The sequence below is a fragment of the Leptonychotes weddellii genome, chromosome 2 (assembly GCF_054177405.1).
Source record: "Leptonychotes weddellii isolate Sample4059 chromosome 2, ASM5417740v2, whole genome shotgun sequence".
NCBI lineage: Eukaryota > Metazoa > Chordata > Mammalia > Carnivora > Phocidae > Leptonychotes > Leptonychotes weddellii.
Genome location: NC_138370.1, coordinates 89,161,152 through 89,179,978, shown reverse-complemented (window position 1 = coordinate 89,179,978; position 18,827 = coordinate 89,161,152). Strand labels below are relative to the sequence as shown.

Below are 18,827 nucleotides of genomic sequence, written 5' to 3'. Positions count from 1 at the left end.
ACTGAAGTGAGTTTTTACATCAAATCGAGTTCATTAAAAGAGGAGGTTAGTTAAATGGTGCTTGCTGCACGAAGCCTTTTTTTTTTTTTTTAAGACTTTTATTCATTTATTTGAGAGAGAGAGCACAAGCAGGAGGCAGAGGGAGAAGCAGACTCCCCGCTGAGTAGGAAGCTTCAGGGGCTTGAGGGGTCATGACCTGAGCCGAAGACAGACACTCAACTGACTGAGCCACCCAGGCGCCCCAATGAAGCCTTCTTTTAACAATCTTTACCCTTTAGCTTTCAATGCAAACTCTTCACAATACAAATTCCTTTCTAAATTTCCTAGAAACTGCAAGTTCTCTTTTTTCACTTAAAAAACAAATTAACAGAGTAGCCAAAATACAATTCCAAATTGCAACCAGGTGTCTTAATGTTTGCAGAAACAAAAATGTCCTTTTATTTTACCATTTCATGTACGCCCAGGTGCATATATTTGTAATGTGTTTATATAATAGATTATGGACTAGGAAAAGTATTAAACAAACCTACAGATGTATTTGGCTGGGTGGCTCCTCCAGTAGGTCATGTATTTTATAGGATTCTCATTCTCAGTTGTTGAGACTGTGTTCAAATAGAAACAGAAAGAGGTTTATCTCTAGAAACAGGTTTGATTTCCTTAAAAGGCAGTTGTTTCTTTTTTCCTTTGCTTCTCGGGAGAACTGGCTACAAACTGGGAATAGTGATCCTATGACTCATTTGCAGAGCAGCTCTACAGCATATAGAGTTCAGATAAAATTATAATGAAGCAGACCCTAATTAGACTGTGTGGAACAAGAGAGTAATTTTCAAAAGGAAATCTTAGGGATTGCATTTTCTTAAATTTACTTTGTAGATAAAATAAATTGTTCCTTTTTTAAAATGACTTAATCTAAACATTGGAATAATTTTCATTTGCCTTTTTAACTCAATATATCTAGTTTTTGTATTTGCCAAAAGACATGACACATAGTTATATTAGGTAGTGATAATTTAATTCTTAAGTATTTCAGAGGTAATGCAATGACTATTTTAGATTTTCAAGTCCATTAAATCACATAAAAAAAAAAAAATTGTACCAACCAGACTGCACAGGCCAAGATTAAGGCTATTATAAAATTAAATATACATTTAAGAATACTATAGTGGTATCAAACAGCAGTATCAATAGCCAGTTTTAGCAGTGTTCCCAATGTGATATACTCTTAGAATGCAGACACTGCCTACTCATGTGCACAAAGTGAGATCTTTAAAAATATTTACTGAATACTTATTAAAAAAAGACCTGCTTGTTGAACACTTGCATTAAGTGAAGGAGAGCAAATAAAGGCACAAACATGACGGAAAGTGCTAACAGATCATTATACTCATTCTTCAGTGCCTCAGTTGGACCTCTCTGCCCCTCAGGCTTGTGCCTTACCAGCCATTTGCAGTTGATAAGAGCTGGACTTGGAGCCAAAATCTCTTTGCAATCACCATACTTAGCCCTTTCCCCCTCATATTCTGGCTATTTTTATGTACCAAAGTAATTCAGTTAAAAGAGAAGAACATGGGGCACCTGGGTGGCTCAGTCAGTTAAGCACCCGACTCTGGATCTCAGCTCAGGTCTTGATCTCAGGGTCATGAATTCAGGTCCCGGCTGGGCTCCACACTTGAGTGTGGAGCCTACTTTAAAAAAAAAAAGAGAGAGAGAGACACACAAAAAATGCATTCATCTAAATATCAATTTTTAAAGCTGTTTTGATGTGTTTATTGATGTCCATAAACACCAATTAAGGGCTCACCGTGAGTCAAACTAGGTCCCAGGAACACAAAGATAAATCCTATAAGGTTTATTTCTTCAGAAAGCTTGCACTATAGTAGTGGGAGTTCAATATGTGATACAATGTAATAAGATTTTGTAAGTGTTGTTGTAGAAGGCCGAATAGGGAACAGTGAGGCCGGAAGGGCGATAGAGATGATCGGAACATTAGGAGATGGAATACACAAGCTTCAGCTTGAAATACAAGATGTCTATCAGGATGGAGCAGAGGGTCACACAAAGTGTCCTAAGAACAACCTTGAGGCATAAACCAGCATGGCCTGTTAAGAGCATCTGAGTTCAGGAGCTGGCTACAAGCAAGGCTTCGGTGTGTAACTAACTCTGTGGAGCAGGCTGAGGGCGGAGATCAGCAAAGATATAGTTGGGGAATTAGGCAAGAAGTGCATCATGGAGGGACTCGTGGCCCCAAAAGGCAGTGGGAATCCCATTAAAAACATTTTATGCATTTAAGGAATAATATGATCAACCCATGGAGAGAGGATTGGTTGGGTCAGAGACTGAAGGCTAGTTGAGCAGGTATAAGATTATTGTCCTAGTAATAGGGGACAGAAGATGAGGGGTAGAAAAGAGGAGATGGATATCACTGATCAAAATAATTCGATTTTGTAAGACAAGGTGGTTGAAGGGATGTGAAAAACAATGAAGGAGTACGGAATCTGAGATGACTTGGGTGACTGAGCAAATTTAAGCATCATTCTTGGAGACAGTAACTATAGGAGAAGGAACAGGTATACAAGAAAGATAATGAGTTTACTTTTATGCATTTGAAATGTGAGGTTCCTGGAAGCCATCCACAGTGCCTTGTCAGTAATTGTGCATAAGGATCCAGAACTCAGGAGAAAGGGAAGGATTTGGAATTCATCTGTGTACAGCTGGTGGTTGAAGTCATTGGAGTGGGTGAGATCACCCACGTCATGAAAAACAACTTTTATCTAAGTGATCCAGCTTCACACATATTAAAGTAGATACAGCAATACTTGGCACCTACAGTGGGCACATCACCAGGTACTTGTCCTGTCTTGGACCATGGGCTCTAAGAACAAAATATTCCACCATGGAACAAAGGAAAAGCAATCACTTCCTTAGGCATTCTCTCTCAAAACCGAGAAGTAATTTAAGCATCATAAAAAAAACTCCTTGTAGTATTAGTGTGATATAATAAGAAATATGTATTTCATATTCCAGCTTTATTCAGATTGCATACTGGAACAATTTTGCCAAGGGTGAAATAACTCTTAAATCAAATGAACATTTTCACAATACACATATGAAACCATTTCTTTTTTGGATACCAATCTAATCATGAAATAACCAAGCCGAAGGTGGGCACGCTGGCCTGATCAAGAATAATCTCTTCTGGCCAGGGAAGATTGTTATTAAGATTCCCCTAAGTTCCTTATCTAGGCTTTAAACATTGGGTTTTTGTAGGGCTTCATGGTCAGCCCCTGCCTTCTCACTGTGTGCACTATGCCTTGCACGTTATGCCATTCTCGGAGGTTCTACTATCATCGTCATGTTTATAATGCCCACACCCCTGTCTCTAGCCCAGATCTTACCTGCCAACCTGTCGTCTACACAACTGCCAAGCTGATGTCTGGAACACATATGACCCATGTCCCTTTTCTGATTAAAACCCTTCCCTTCCAGGCTAAAGCCAAAGCTTTTCCATTTGGGAGGATTGATCCTTTGTTAATAATATTCTAATGCTGGGCACCGGGGTGGCTCAGTTGTTAAGCGTCTGCCTTCAGCTCAGGCCATGATCCTAGGGTCCTGGGATCGGGCCCCGCATCGGGCTCCCTGCTCAGCGGGAAGCCTGCTTCTCCCTCTCCCCCTCCCCCTGCTTGTGTTCCCTCTCTCGCTGTCTCTCTCTCTGTCAAATAAAATCTTTAAAAAAAAAAATATTCTAATGCTCCAGCCTTATCTTTTTGTTTTAAACTACTTGAGCTTTAAACTCGAGCAATACCAACTGCTTATAGTTGTTTTTCATAGGATTTTTAAATTAATTAATTAATTAATTAATTAATTTATAATATACTTCTTTCACCATCTTGTCTTCATTCTTTTTTTTTTAAGAGCCCCTGAGTGCTCATCTTTCTATGATCAAAAGGATCTGCCTTTCATGACATGATCCACCTGACCCCACTTCTCAGGCAGCCTCTGGTGTCTCTGCCCTGGGCCATCCCCAAGGATGACTTCCTGCAGTCAGCGTTCTTGGGACATAGTCATTATATGCTGGCTATGTGGTAAGATTCCAGGTGACTGGATTCTTCATTCTTGCTTCTCCCTCAATATGCAATTCTCTGTCCTCCACCTGGCTGACTCCGTCACCTCCCCAACATAGCCTGGCTTGGCCCTGAATTAATTACCTTATCTCAGTGTCTTCATAATACTCTTTGTGTATCTTTGTCACTTAACACAGTGTTACACCATTATTTGTTTCTATGACTTTTTCCCTCACTACCCTGGGAGCACCCTGAGGGTAGAAACTATATCCTATTCATCTCGTATGCTTGGTGTCTACCATTGTGCTTGTAGAATGGTTAAATAAATGAGGAAAGAGTGAAGGTCAAAGTCAAACTTCACCCTCATTGTATTTCAGTGTAATGTCTTGGCCACTGACTAATTCCAGTTAACCGCATACAGATTTGTTTAGTGTCAAATGGTTTTTGTAACCAGTTCTAACAATTGGGTCCTAATTAGATACTGCCTGAAGTACACATACATCTGTCTCATGGACAAGGCGATTTCATTCTCTCAAGAAATCCTTCCATGTTAGAGAAAAAAGATTGGCTTTCTGTTCCAAGACCTATATGTAAATGATCCCTTCTGGAAGTAAAAACATGCTGTATTTGTGGTGCTCCTGACTTTATTGTCTAAAGAATTCCCTGAAGAAACTCCAGCCCTGACTGACAGGATGGTCAGTAGATTTTGCTCCTCACTCTTTTTGATGCGTGGATTCATGGGATGTACATATTTTCTAACATATTCTATTGGAACCTACATGTTCATACAGAGAGACACATACCATATTTATTTACAAAATCTAACAGCCTTTTCCCTGTATATTAACTCCTGGCATTTTGAAATTTCTGTCAGTTGTGAATCTAAGACTGCTATTATAGTAGAATAGAAAGACAGACTGCTATCTTGCATTTTAAGTTCCAAGGAAAAATGTCCCATAGGAATCACAGTATAGTTAGGGATCTCAGACAGCTAATAAGCTCAGCCTGTCAAGAAGAAATAAGTTATTTGTTTGTTTTGTTTTTTATCGGAAGTATCATCCATATGGTGTAGTTTAGCCAGATTTGGATTGGCTGCATGTATCTTTAATTATACACCTGTGCTAATAATAGCACAAAGCAAATCTTTTAAATAAAATAAGAAATTTCCTGGATATCCAATAAAGGAAGTGTGGCATCCAGGTTCCTTGTATATATTTGGGGGAGAAAAAGATTTCTCTGCCATACATACAGTATGGTGGCCGCTTCAGAATATTGGTGTTTTAGCTAAATTTCACACGTAATATAGAGTCTGAGAACCCAAATACTGAAGTTGGGGGCTGCTTCCTAGCTCTGAGTACAAACGGGATGGTCATCCCTCGCAGCACGCAGACGTGGACTGTTGCGTGCTTGCAGGAAATGCCTGCAGACAGCACCCTGTTGGACAGAATGCTGCCTCGTAACATCACTGTAACCTTGGTGCTCCTCCGGAATACAGTTGCCTCTCCTTAGCTTCTTGAACCTCTCCTAATGGAAAAATCCTTGCATGAGGAAGGGCAGACATCCCAACAGGGTGCACTAAAACAACAACAACAACAACAACAAAACCGAGTTCATGTGACAACAAGTTTTTCCAGAAAGCCTTAAGGGGATTGTTATACTAAGTTTCAATTAATGCTGGTCTCAGCTGGAATAATCTGCACTCCTTTGTTGTTTGTGTTTCAGTACACATGTAGGTGACAGGAGCTGTCTAGATACCTCAGATTTTACACATCTGTCAGTGAATGTGAGAGGTAGTCCCCAGGGGCTTTGTGTGGGTGTGTAGCATTCCCCAGTGGATTAAGGACCAACAGATCATGCAAAGTTAGAGACATATCAAAACCATCCCTTCTGGTACAGGTATACCCGTACTCCAGGACTATACAGGTCTGTAGGAAGTCTTCGCCTCCTCCTCCTCTTCTTCTTCTTCCTCTTTTTAAAGATTTTCTTTCTTTCTTTTTTTTTTTTTTTTTTTGAGAGAGAGAGCATGAGCAGGGTATGGGGCGATGGTCAGAGGCAGAGGGACAAGTAGACTTCCTGCTGAGCAGAGAGCCCAATGCGGGGCTCGATCCCAGGACCCCAGGATCATGACCTGAGCCGAAGACAGGCATTTAACTGAGCCACCCAGGCGCCGCTCCTCTCCCTCCCCTCCACACTCTCCTCTTCTTCTTCCCCTCCTCCTCCTCCTTCTTTTCCCATTCTTCTTGATTGAGAATTGGCGGAAGAGGATCTTGTGGCATGGCTAATGAGAAATATAACATCTTTGAAATTGGCATTGCTTTTTGGTACTCTCGTTTGGGATGGAACAAAGCCATGAACATTCTGAGTTAATCGTTAGTAGTAACATGGCCCTTAAGAGAGTAGAAATAGGAGTGGGATGTGTGATTATACTTCTTTGCCCAGGTAGCCTGATAGGGAATTGGTGCCCTGAAAGCTCATGTGCCGATTTCCTACTTTGATGTTACAGAAATCCAAGACATTTAAAAAATGTCTAAGCAGTACCAAGGTTTTTGCTAGGTACTGGGAAAAACAAAGATGAATTAGGCACAAATCCTGCCTCCAAAATGTACCCAGTCCAGTAGGGGAGAAGCTAGTAGATTTTTACCAGGCAGACGAGGAAAAATGCAATTGGAGCAGATGGAACAATATTTTCAGTGGCGAGGAGGCACGGCATGGTGTGCTGTGTTTCCGTCCATGTGAATGGAAACCAGAGCTGGGGATCATGGGAAGTAAACTGGGGAGGCAGGTAGGGGCCAGATTAGAAAAGCCTTTGTAAGCTGTTATATGGATCTTGGGTTTTGTCCTGTGAGTGTGTGATAGGGAGCTGTTGGCAAGAGTGAAATTTACACAATTCTCGGGGTCTCGCGGAGAAGGAAAAATGTTTTAGGTTTCGATACATGTCTGGAGCTGCTGGGAAGCTATTGCAAGCATGGAATATGGCAGGGACTTGAACTGTGGCAGCGGTGGGGGGGCGGGCGGTGGCGCTGGGGAGAGTGGGACACGGTTAAGAAACGTTTAGGTAACGCGGTGGAAAGGTCTTGATGATCAGTTGGAAGTGGGAGGAGGGCATAATAAGGGTGATTAAAGGAATATTTCTTTCTGCCTTGATGAAATGGTGCTGACAAACCTGCGCAGCAACGTAGGGAACCCTGACAGCCGGGCTGCAGTTTGGGCCCCAAAGTCTGTAGCAGTCCAAGCGAAGAGACAAGTACGGTCAGTTAAAGAGTCACCGTAGCAAAAGGTGTAATAAAACAAACACGGCAAAGTGCTATAAGGCATAAAGTGTAATGAATGTAAATTATTACTATTGTAGTTAAATATGTTTTTCGCTATAGAGGAGCCAGAGTTCTGTCTCTCAGGCCTCCTAAGCTGGCAGAGCCCTGGGGCTCCATAAAGAGTGAGGATGCTCTCAGTCTCCCAGGGTCCTGGCTCCGCAAGCCGATGCGGAGGCAGCACTGAGGCTCCCTCTTTCCGCCCGCCTCTGGACTGTCCCTGTCCATAGATCGAGGCATCCTTAGGGACACACCAGCTGTCCTCCATCACATTTGCTCTCTCTGGAGTCTTCTCCTACCCCTTTCCCCTTCAGTAAAATCCAAGACCTGCGCCCTTACATGCCAATGAACTCCTCTCGGTCCTGTCTCACTAGTTTGCCCGATATTCCTAGTCTTGTCTGGACTCTAGCACCTGCTGGGTGCAAAAGCAAGATGAAATTCCTGCCATGGGTATTCTCTGCATTTAAAAAAAAATCTGAAATTTGACATTATTCAGATATCTGCTCTCATTTTCCTAACTCGTAGTGACTGCGAGATTCTCTTGATTTTATGTTATTAACAAGACATAAAATGTTGGAATCAGGAAGGACCCTGAGGAGTACCTTGACCAAAGCTATCGTTTTACAGATGAGGAAAATGAGGCCCATGAGAGTAGTGAATTGTGAGTTGTACTTAGCTCTACAACCAGGTAGTATCTGGGCCAAGTCTAGACTCAAGCACGCTCACTCTCAGATATTACCTTGCTGCTTCCCAGAGCTTTTTTGAAATTGCACTGGGGAGAGAGAGAGGGAGAGGGGGAATGAAAGAGAGGGAGAGAGAGAGAACAAGTGAGAAGGAGAGAGGGAAAGGGAAAGAGGTGTGTCTCCTAGGTTTAAAGACATTGGCCCTCTCTGCTGGGCTGGAAAAGTAGAATTTTCAAAAAATGTCATTTGGATTGTATACTCTAGTAGTGTAGCTCTAAGATGGTATTGCATTATGCCTCTTGTGAATGTAGGAACTTGTATCTGCTTTGTGATATGTACCGCTGACCATGTTGAACCAGGGGTGCTTTTAATGATGCTATTCTAGAGCTTGCTTTTTTCCTAAAAATGATTGAGGATTTACAACTGTAACAGAACTTTGGGAACTGATGGATGTTTGCTGTCCTATAGACGAATGTAGAGTTTGCAAAGGTTGTTGCTGCTCTTGGTACTTAGTAAATGCTATTGGCTTTACGTATGTACTCTATTGGTGTAATCTGAATTTTTGGAAACTTTAGCTGTGCTGTCAGTCTTGAGAAAAAAACATTCTGCTTGTATATGTTGTACTGGTATTATATAGAAATTGGTCAGGAGACTGTGTTGATCGAGAAATAGTAAACTTCTCCCCCATTTTCACGTTTATAATGTTCTGTATTAAATATGTTGATGGCATGGGTTGATGGCAGAAATGAATAAAGTATTCTCTTTTTTTTAAAAAAAAAGCATTTGTGAATACTTCTTGCACTACATCCTGGGAGGGGGAGGGTGTCTGCAGGCTGCTGGAATCTGAGAGGCCAGGCTGCCTGGCTCCCGTGACAGGAGGTTTGCTAGGCAACCAGAGCGAGCTTTCAAACCAGCTTAGATATTCCTGCCTGGCCCGCTGCCATCCTCTAGGAAGACAAGTAGACGCGGTAAATTAGAACTGACCATAATGGCTGACGTGTTACCCTTTAAGAAGTGTTGATATTTTATGGCAAGAGGTTTGTTTGTACAGAACTAATCAGTCCATGTAGGGGTTTATTAGCTAATTGGTCAGGATCAAAACTTATAAAAAGTGTTTGGAAAACAGTCCTCTGTGCTTACGCTGTAGGAAAAAACCCTTATGATGAAGTCAGAAGTGTTGATCTTTGAGAAAGCTTGCCAACCTGCATATAAATTTGTGTGGGAAGAAATACATTTAAAGTATGTCCTTCTATAGTAAACTTAAAAAAGCTTCTCTGAGCAAAGGAAAAAACAGATGGCAGAGGTCTAATTAGGTCATAACTGATACTCTGAGACTTGAAAATCCAGACCAGTTCCAACAACATCCAAAAATGTTCGCAGTGACATTTCTTTAGAAAGATTAGACATTACTCAGAAAGTCTCAGATCATTACAAAAAGAGATTTTCAAGAAAACCTCCATTATTTGTTCCTTTATTTTATACATGTCTGGTGAAGGGGATTAGCCCATTTATTAGAGTGAACCACAATGCTTAAACCTAATTATCCTGGGATACTGTGAGGCAAAGTTTGACTATGTTGTTTTTTTTTTATATTTATATACTTGCTTATAGATACATAGTAAGATGTAAGGCAACTTCGGGCGCCTGGGTGGCTCAGTCGGTTGAGCGTCTGCCTTCGGCTCAGGTCATGATCCTGGAGTCCCTGGATCGAGTCCCGCATCGGGTTCCCTGCTCGGCGGGGAGTCTGCTTCTCCCTCTGACCCTATCCCCTCTCATGTGTTCTCTCTCTCTCATTCTCTCTCTCTCAAATAAATAAATAAAATCTTTAAAAAAAAAAAAAAAAAAAAAAGAAAAGATGTAAGGCAACTTCAAAAACGCTGGGTAATGAATTGTTTCTTGTTCGCGAACTAAGCCACATTCCACAGCAATGTGCTCTTGTCCTCCTCCACTGTACTTGCCTGATTATAGCACTTATCATGTTGTAATAAACACACCTGTTTAAATGTTTTCCATAGAAGATTGTAAGTTCTGTGAGGGAGGAACCATGTCTGTTTTATTCATTGTTTCTTTGCCAGAACTTAGGAAAATTCCTGGTCTGTGGCCAAACAGAGAAAAAGGAGAGGTGAGAAAGAGAAAGGAAAGAAAGAAAGAAAGAGAGAAGGAAAGAGAGAAAGAAAGAGAGAAAGAGAAAGAAAGACAGAAAGAGAGAAAGAGAGAGAGAAGGAGGGAAGGATGAGGGAGAGAAAGAAAGGAGAAAGGGAAAGAAGAGGAAGGGAGAGCAGAAACAAAAATTAAGCTAGCTGAGGTGCATCTGGGTGGCTCAGTCGGTTAAGCATCCGACTCTTGATTTGGCTCAAGTCATAATCTCAAGGTCGTGTGATCGAGCCCCAAATCTGCTTGTCCCTCTCGCTCTGTTCCTCTGCTCTCCCTCCTAAATAAATAAACAAATAAATAAATAAATAAAATCTTGAAAAAAAAATAAAGCTAGCTGAGTGGCTATTTCTCATTCGCAATAAAAATAAGGAACTGGCCAATTCTTTGGACCTTTAAAAAATTCAGATGAATGTTTCTAGGTTTGCATCAGAAACTGAGTTGTTTATATCTCTAAATTTATATCAACATAAAGACTTCAGTATGTCCTTTGAGAAAATCAAGTACCCTCTCAAAGTTTTAAAAATCAAGGGGTTTCTAATCTCGTTTTAGCTAATTATGCAGAAAAAAAGAATACATTTGGTTGTATTTTCCCAAGTAGTGAAGAGCTGGCTTTTAATTTTTAATAAAATAATTTATACTTCATTTCTTCTTTAGTTGAATCCTACCCCTCACTTTAGCCAAATGATATCTTTTAATCCTCATTTTTTTTGTTGTTTACACAAACAGAGTCCTTTAGTGATCTCCCAGGACCCTACAAAATTAAATCTTTCACTAGGTTAATTATGATGGAATGTTCTGAAAAGCATATGTGTACTTTGTAAGATAAAAATATATAGTGATTATTGTAACTTATAGCTAGATTGATATGGATTAAATCAAATTCCATTAATTAGAACCCTCAGTTAACTGATTTATCATGGATGCACGTATTTTGTTTGTGATTTATTTATTTTCTACATTCTGCATTTAGAAGAAAAAGGTAAAGAACTAAGAGAACATGTGGATGGTATTAATTTAGTAAACAAAAACTACATCTTCAATAGTATATTGTTGGAATAGATGTTTATGATGATAATCCTTTAGATTAGCATTCATACTGCCCCATAAGATTATAACTAAGAATTTATAGAGAGCCTGTTATGTGTATAACATTGCATTAGGTACTCAAGCAGAAGCATGTATGTGCTGCCGTGTTAACATTGATTAGGCTCGTGTTGTGTGCCAGGTGCAGTGCTAAAGCTTTATCTGGGTTGTTGCCTCATTTAATCCACACAAATATCCTAGGAGGAAGATAATATTATTTTTTTCCAATTTCATACATCCAGAAAGTAATGAAACAAGTAACTTGGAAAAGATCGCATAGCTAGAATTTTAACACAGATTTGATTCTGGATTTTTCATCTTTTGCTCTGGCTATCTTATTTTAGAACTTTCTTACCATCTTCTCCATTACTTCCTTCCCACCCCTACTCTTAAACTACGTTATGCATACTTCTGGTATCACATTTATTTGATAGAGAGAGAGTGAGCAGGCAAGGGGGAGGGGCAGAGGGAGAAGGAGAGAGAGAATCCCAAGCAGATTCCTCACTGAGTGCAGAGCCCGACGGGGGGCCCCACCCCAGGACCCCAAGATCACAAACCAAGCCGAAATCAAGAGTTGGAGGCTCAGCCCACTGAGTCACCCAGGCGCCCCTGTTATCACATTTATTATGTGTATGGGCACAGTTTGCAGCTTTAAAAAAAACTTTGGCTTGGGTTGCCTGGGTGGCTCAGTCAGTTAAGCATCTGCCTTCGGCTCCGGTCATGATCCCCGGGTCCTGGGATCGAGTCCTGCTTTGGGCTCCCTGCTCCATGGGGAGCCTGCTTCACCCTCTGCCTCTTCTGCTGGCTCTGCCTGCCGCTCCCCCTGCTTGTGCTCTCTCTCTCTCTCTGACATAAATAAATAAAATCTTTAAAAAAATAAACAAAAAAAACTTTGTCTTTCTCATTAGAACACAAATTCCTTGAAGTCATGGTATAGGACTTTTTCATATTGTTAGCAAAGGGCCTAGCATAGCGCCTGTCATCTAATAAGAATTTAATAAATACTTGCCAAGAAATGAGTGGTTGTATTTGGGTTTATTGCCTTCATTAGATTATGACTACCTCGAGGATAGAGAAGTATCTGACTTGTAAATTCCTTACCCATGGTGATGACGCAAATGAATATTTACTGAGTTAAATTAAGGGTTAAAAAAATGAGTGCTATTATGTTGTATTAACTAAGGTATGAGAATACAATCACATCTTATGCAGATTTTCAAAAGGGTAGATACAATACTTTATAAGGCCTTCCAATTTAGAAAGAACATCGTTGTATTCTCAAAATAAACTTGAGAAATTAGAAGCTCATAGGTAAGGAATATTGACCATCAAAGAGTTTGTCTTGTCTGCATTCACAGAGCTATAAATGGCAGAGCTGGGATGAGAATATAGGTCTTCTGGCTACTAGTTTGAGTCCTTGTCATGATATTAAAATATTTCACAGCTGACATTTCAATTTATGAGCACACTTAATACCCCCATATCCAGCGTCATTAGGCTATTCTTGTTTTTAATACTTATTGAACATTTACAAAATGGTAGGCTGCACTGTGAAAAATTTTCTACATCCGTCCTATACTCCCAAGAAGTTTGACTCCTCCTAGAAGGAAAAAAAAAAGCTATTCTATATGAAATGAATCCATACCACTTCTTTTCTCTGTGATCTAAACTGTGCAAAGATCTAGCTCTGCTGCACAGATCAGAAATAGCCCGGACTGGGGCGCCTGGGTGGCTCAGTCGGTTAAGTGTCTGCCTTCGGCTCAGGTCATGATCCTGGGGTCCTGGGATCTAGCCCCACATCAGGCTCTCTGCTCAGCAGGGAACCTGCTTCCCCCTCTCCCTCTGTCCCTCCTCCTGCTGTGCTCTGTCTCACTCACTCCCTCACTCTCTGTCTCTCAAATAAAAAGAAAGAAGAAAGAAAGAAAGGAAGGAAGGAAGGAAGGAAGGAAGGAAGAAAGAAAGAAAGAAAGAAAGAAAGAAAGAAAGAAAGAAAGAAAGAAAGAAAGAAAGAAAGAAAGAAAAATATCGCAGAGTAAGTGAGGCATAGAAAATGATGTAAGCAAATCAGTGGGATCACAGATTCTCCAGAACCAGGTCTACACCCAATCTATTACTACCCACCTATATACAGTGAATCTCTTTCCATTCCTGTGGCTCATTGAATCTTTGGCTGGGATTGCCAATGCATGCCTCAGGCTTTTATGGAACGCCTAATACAGGGCCAGTCTTATGCATCATTTAAATAATCAGCAAATATTTATTTTTTGGGTGAAAACTCCTTACTCTATCAGTCATTAGTTTGAATTTATTGAGATACATGGGCTTTTTATTCCCCCTTGAATTAAACCCTTCACTGCTCAACATGTCTATAGGTTTGAAAACCACTCTGTTTCTAGTACTCATTTTGGAAGGTGAATCTAGCACAGTGGAGCATAAGTAAGTGTGTTAGGGGCTGTAAATCATTTGATTTTGTGTAATCTTTTCCCTCTGTGGGTTATCTTTTTTCCCTGACCCAAATGGTTTCCAAGCAGACTTCTAATAATATGCTTCCAACTATTTATAAGAGTTTTCACTTCAAAGATCTCAGAATGTTCAAAAATAGATGAGAGTGTTTTCTTTGACGTATCTGTTCTGAGATAGAGGCAGCATTGATCCACAGGGGATAAGGTAGCATGTAGAGTGGGATTCAAAGAAGAGTCTGGTTTAGAAGAAGTGCTCTGAAAAGCGTCTCATCCTTGCTGTCAAAAATATAGAGCCAAGGGGCACCTGGGTGGCTCAGTTGTTAAGTGTCTGCCTTCAGCTCAGGTCATGATCCCGGGGTCCTGGGATCGAGCCCCGCATCGGGCTCCCTGCTCCGCGGGAAGCCTGCTTCTCCCTCTCCCCCACTTGTGTCTCCTCTCTCGCTGTGTTGCTCTCTGTCAAATAAATAAATAAAATCTTTAAAAAATATATAGAGCCAAGAGTTTTGAGGTTGTAAATATACTTGTTTATATGTGATGGGTTATTATTTTTTTTAAGATTTTATTTATTTGAGAGAGAGAGAAAGAGAGCGCATGAGCAGGGGGGAAGGGGCAATCTATAGAATAAAAATACTGCTTTGTGTAAAAGGATTATGACAGTGTATAGATTTTCACTGTCAGACACCTTCCTTTGGGTAAATATTTATATGAAACGAGGCACAGAATTTAAAATAGCCCTAAAGAAGCTGCATACTCTCCTTGACAACAACAACAACAAAAAAGTTTGTGTATTAACAGTTAGTTTAACAGTGTCTGGCATAGAGAAATAAAGACAAAAATATACTTTGGTCCCGTAATATTTATAGCCTTGCCAGTTTAACCATTGTGCCCTATTTAGGAATATTTTTTGAGTGAGCTTTATTTTCATGTCCAAGAACACAGTCGTAAGTTGGTGGCAGCTCAGTCTGCAAAAAGCAACAGAATACACTTCTGCGCTCTTCTATGAAGGACAGAGAGGGAACTCACGTTGTAGAAATCTTAAATTCTTGCACATCCTGACATAGAAGACGCCGGTAACAATGGAACAGCCACTTGGAAATGCTGTGTTATGCTTAATATGCTTTTGTAATAAACATTGTGTTCATGAGTTTATAAATGAGAAAAGCAAGAGATTCCATTCTGCAATTCTGAGTAATGCATAGCCACATAGGGCAGCAACTTGTTTGTAGGCACTCCCATTGTTCGAGAATGAGCTGCTACACATAATGTGCATATTCCAGATAGCTGGAAGCTCAGCTAACATGCGTAATCACATTTTGAATCTTTCCAACATTTATATAACCTCTGCTTTAAAAGCTAAAAACTAAAAATAATTTCCATTGTACTATAAATCTATCAAAAATATACACATATTCTCTTGGCTTACTCCAAGTTCTACCTGGCATAATTTAGCCTCCTTGGAGACTCCACGTTCTCACACAAACATCACTTTCTGATTTGTGTTGTGTCAAAATTTGTGAGCATGTTGGCACTTACACTGAAGGCCACTAAACTGCCACATACAAAGCTTTTTAGCGTCTTCTCTTTCACTTTTAAGCTCTGTCACTTTTCTTTTCTTTTCTTTTTTAAAGATTTTATTTATTTGCCAGAGAGAGAGAGAGAGCACAAGCAGGGGGAATGGCAGGCAGAGGGAGAAGCAGGCTCCCCACTAGGCAAGGAGCCCGATGCGGGACTCAATCCCAGGACCCTGGGATCATGACCTGAGCCGAAGGCAGACACTTGACGGTCTGAGCCACCCAGGCGTCCCTAAGCTCTGTCACTTTTAAGTGCTCTGTCAGTGAGGGGGAGTATGTGTGCCTCTGGTTCCAGACCCCCTCTGTTTTTAATCACCTGTGGGTTAGAAAATACATTAGAATTATTTCCAAAATAAGAGTAAATTGGCTTCAAGTGATTACATAAGGACTACCTTACACATCAAGCATGAGAACTTACTTTTCTTCTTTGATTCAACAAACGCAGATTGAACGCCTACCATGTGCTCATTATTGGACTGGGGACACAGTGGTAAGAATGGTCTCTGCCATCGGGGGGACATGCATCTGCTGAGACCCATACTGTAACTGAGGAGGGACCCTTATTCCTACCTGGGGGTTGTCAGAGAAAGCACCACAAAAGAGGCAGTGCTTGAAGGTGAGTTTTCAACAAAGAATCCAGAGAGAATAGTTTTTCAGATGAATAAGGTAGTGATGATGGGCTGAAGCTGGAAGGAGATAGAGGAGTAAGAGTTCCAGGCAAAAGTTTGCCCTCCTGCCTGTCCTGTCACTCCAACTCAGTCTCCCCTGATGGCTCCTCTTCTTCCTGTTGATTAATGTGGATGTTTTTCTGGCTTCTAACTGAACTCTTTTCCTGTCATTCAGCTCACTCTTCCAGCGTCATTCATAGCTGACATTTCTATTTCTTGGAGATGACTTTTCAATTATTTAGACTTGATTTTTAAGTGTTCTATCTCTAGAGCATCATCTCTTCTCATTCCAGACCATCATATCCAAAGGAATGCTGGACATTTGTTTTTGTGTCTGACAGACATCTCAAGTTCAACCTCCCCCCAAATCTGATTCTCCCCCTGGGTGATTTATTTCAGTGAAAGGAACTACTAGACCCATTTAACCAATTCTTTAAGCCAGAAATCTTGGCTTCTTCCTTGCTCCTTTCTTTCAATTCAGCAATGCTGTTCGGTTCTTCATCTTGAACATCTTTTTAATTTAGCAACTTCTGTTCATTCCCAGTCACCAATTTCATTCAGGACACTATCAATCTTTTCCTATATTGCTTTAAAAACCTACTAACTGGGGGCATCTGGGTGGCTCAGTCAGTTAAACGTCTGCCTTTGGCTCAGGTCATGATCCTGGGGTCCTGGGATGGAGCCCCGCGTGGGGCTGCCTGCTCAGCGGGGAGTCGGCTTCTCCCTCTCCCTCTGCCTGCCGCTCCCCCTGCTTGTGCTCTCTCTGTCTGTCAAATAAGTAAATAAAATCTTAAAAAAAAAAAAAGGTATGACTTTAAGTTAACATAAGTGATGTGGGGGAAGGGAACAATCATTCATATAGAGCTTATAACTGCAAAATGGCTCTCTTTAAATTGGAGTTGCTTTCTCAAGACAACATGCTGCCCTCGGTCAAAGCAATGCTGTCACACCTTTTTGGAACTGTCGTGGTCTTCTGAATAACATTAGGAGTTGCAAACATGCAAATATTGCCCTCTAAGGCAAGAGTTTGATTTTAGGAAACATATCAAGTTTTTAGGAACAGCATATAGCAAATAAGGAAAATAATCCATGTTCCTAGTGCCATGTTCATAAAAATTGAAGATGGGCTGTAAATTAAATAAATTAAATAAATCTGACGGGCTATAAATTAAATAAATCTGACTCTAAAGGCAATTCCAAAAGGAGTTTAGAAATGTCTTGAGCTAAGTCAACATCAAACTTGAGTGAGTTTGCAGGAGGAATGCTCAAATTGAGATGTGAGTGTTCACAAAGCATTACTTGATGGTCATGTTGCTTTTAGTACCGCAGACGGGTAGAAGTAGCACCAAGTTTGTGTACAACTGAATTTCTGACAGAGCAAGAATGTTTAGGATCAGGTCTTATTACACTTTTTATATGTTAAAGTTTAATTTTTAAGCTGTGACCCCACATTTCAGAATTGGAATTTCTACAACAGGCAAGGGGGTATTTATCTTTAAGTTTTTTCCTCGGATGATAGCCTTACTTTGGCCGTCTAGGCCTGACCTAGAACAGGTTTTCAGTGTCAAATCAAGATCATGTTTAGGGTACTTGAAGATAGATTGGTGTTATAATGGAAGAATTGATGAAATTACAAGTCCACCGCTAGTACTGATGCATCACAGTTTGCCTAAGACTGTCCCGATTTTAAACCCGAAAGTCTCGCTTCCTGGGAAACCCGTCAGTCCTGGGCAAATCAAGACAGTTACCCACCCCCAGCTTCTTAGCTAACTCCTCCATTCTTTTTGGACTATTTGCAGTGAAAACAAAACAATGACTCTTCATCGTAAACAAAGGACAGGACACATACATCTTGGGAGTAGCATAGCAACTCAACTCAAACAGCAACATAACTTAGCTGAAAGTAGGTTGGGCTAATCACTAACTTTTATGCTGATTCAACTGAAATCAAATTCTACTTTATGGTGATGGCTAAGGCCATGTTTTACTAATCAATAACAGCAACAGTTACAAGGATAGTAATACAGTTGTAGAAGTTTTACCCATCATGCTTACCATATTTGTTGTGGTTCTTGAGTGGAGATATTTTGACCACTTATGTCCTTGGGCAAAGAAATAATTGGCTTATTTAGTTCTTCAAAGGCTTTGTAAGTAGACCTAACAATTATCCATGATGCCTGAAAAATAAATTATGGTGGAGTTTGAGTTAACATTAAAGATGTACATCATTGAGGGAGAATTTAGGGCTCTACAGATAGGAGAAAGCACTGAAGTCAGGAGGAGTTGTGTTTGTGTCCTGCGTTGCCATTTACCAGGGTATAACTTTGAATTAGTTGCTCTAAACCTCAGCTTCTTCATAAAACAAACAATAGGGACAATTATGGTACTGGTCTCCTGGAATTGCTGTTTATTAAATGATAATGAATGTATAATACTTAATGCTGTGCCCAGAACATAGGAAGGATTCAAGAAATGTAAGCTATGATTATTTGCACCTACCACAAGTTTCGATAGTAATGTATTCTGGCTATATTTTGAGTCATGTTGTCTCTTTAATCTCTTATTTCCTATCCATTACTCTGCAGAAGGATCATGTTTTTAAAATATACAAAGAGCACAGAGAATTCTGATAAAAGATGTTTTACTATATATCAGTCTAGGTTCCAAAATCAGTGTAGTGTTACTATAGGAGAATATTGATAGAAATAAATCACCCATGACATAAAACTCTTTGCAATTGTCCCCAAAACAAGATGAGTTAAAGAAAAAAAGAAATTATAAAAACTAAACCTGCACAATTAAAAGAAAAAAAAAAGACTTGAATTAGTAACATTGGA

General features: G+C 40.3%; 1 protein-coding gene and 2 long non-coding RNA genes across 5 annotated transcripts in view; 2 read left to right on the top strand and 1 right to left on the bottom strand.

Annotated features, from left to right (window-relative positions):
• Nucleotides 1-18,827, bottom strand: part of LOC115943400 (uncharacterized) — a 438,133-nt gene that overhangs the window by 246,038 nt on the left and 173,268 nt on the right. The window lies entirely within an intron of this gene.
• The window catches only part of SYNPO2 (synaptopodin 2), a 148,932-nt gene that overhangs the window by 29,432 nt on the left and 100,673 nt on the right, over nucleotides 1-18,827 (top strand). The gene's annotated exons all lie outside the window — the stretch shown is intronic.
• Nucleotides 6,972-17,358, top strand: LOC145720128 (uncharacterized). Its single transcript, XR_014142890.1, has 2 exons — nucleotides 6,972-9,670; nucleotides 9,903-17,358. It is a non-coding gene; the product is annotated as an uncharacterized LOC145720128 (long non-coding RNA).